General features: G+C 44.0%; 1 pseudogene; it reads right to left on the bottom strand.

Annotated features, from left to right (window-relative positions):
• Window positions 1-335: 335 nt before the first annotated feature.
• On the bottom strand, window positions 336-926 carry LOC121460201 (annotated as a pseudogene).
• Between the last annotated feature and the right edge of the window lie 689 nt (window positions 927-1,615).

Here is a 1,615-nt window from a genome sequence, read left to right as displayed (position 1 = left end):
AGGATTATTTTAAACGTTTTTATGTTTCTAAAAAAATGGGAATAGGGATGAGAATAACAAACAAGATCTCACCACTGAATATTTCATTGTGACCACACAGCCTTATCATTGAAGTTCAGGAAGTAAACATCTGTATTCCACATAGTTTATTTCAATCTAAACAAAGCTAAGGTTTGTTCTAAATTCCACATTTACTCTGGAGCCCATTCGTCTCCTTCAGCATCCAAGAAAATCACACATTCTACATAGCTATGTGAGCTGGCACACAGGGATATCACAGGACAGTTGGCTGCAAAGCTGGACCTCTGAGGATGCAGGCATCCATCCCCACTTTCTCACAGGTCATCATCCTCATCCTGGAGGGAAGACATTTGAGCAACCTCTAAATCATAGGTGCACTGTGCTGCCAAAGCTGGTCCATAACCAGCTCACATGGGGTGGGGCAAGAGCAGGCATGGCAACAAACTCCAACTTAGAATCTCCAGTGAGCTTTTTGGCTTGCAAGAAAAAGGGCTTTTCAAATTTGTCTTACTTAAGCAGAAATGTCTCTGAACTTAAGATTTTTCTTTAAATGGAAGACATGACATTATGCGTTCATTTTCCTCTTGAATAGACATATTGTAGCCACACAACACAATGGGGATATTTTCACTCACATATACCCATTATCTATGCCAATTAGGTTTGCTTTCACAAGTAAATCTTGTTCCCACAGCAAACATTATAATGGAATACTAGGCTTGGTGGCAGTGGCCATCATGCAGGCCCCAAACTTCTCCTGGCCAGCTGTTTCTCACACATCAAACTTGATAGCTCCTCTGTTTATATGGAACACAAGGGTGAACCTCCACACCCAGGGTTACTACATACTTCTTCTCAAAGTTGCCCATCAAGTGACAATTATGAATGTTGTCTTTCTGATGCATCTGTCATCCACCAGGATGAGAGAATGGGACCTGCAGTTCTCCCTGTCCCTGAAATTTGTTTAGACTCCTGGGGATTGAATGAAAGAAGTAATGCCTATAAAGGCAGCAAGCAGATTAATTTCGGAGAGATCATCCACTAGCTTCAGATCTACCTCACAATTCTGCTTTTTCATTTTATTACTTTTCTTTTTTTTCTTTTTTTAAATTTTTTTAATGAGAAAAGGAAGAAAAAAAACAAGTTTCCACCTCCTCCCAGCCTCCCATTTCCCTCCCCCTCCTCCCACCCTTCTCTCCCTCCTCCCATCCTTCTCCCCCTCCTCCCACTCCTCTCCCCCTCCCTCTCCAGCCCAAAGAGCAGTCAGATGTCCCTGCCCTGTGGTAAGTCCTAGGTCCTCCCCTCTCCGTCCATTTCTAGGAAGGTGAACATCCAAACTGGCTAGGCTAACACAAAGCCATCACATTACGTAGGTTCAAAACCCCGTGCCATTGTCCTTGGCTTCTCATCAGCCCTCATTGTTCACCATGCTCAGAGAGTCCAGATTTATCCCATGCTTTTTCAGTCACAGTTCAGCTGGCCTTGGTGAGCTCCCAATAGATCAGCTCCACTATCACAGTGGGTGGGTACTCCTCTCGTGGTCCCGACTTCTTTGCTCATGTTCTCCCTCCTTCTGCTCCTCATTGGGACTTTG

The sequence above is a fragment of the Microtus oregoni genome, unplaced genomic scaffold, assembly GCF_018167655.1.
Source record: "Microtus oregoni isolate MIOR12 unplaced genomic scaffold, Mior012 000000F_ref0000247, whole genome shotgun sequence".
Lineage (NCBI taxonomy): Eukaryota > Metazoa > Chordata > Mammalia > Rodentia > Cricetidae > Microtus > Microtus oregoni.
Note: the sequence above shows the minus strand (reverse complement) of the source record. Positions and strands in the feature narration are given on the sequence as shown.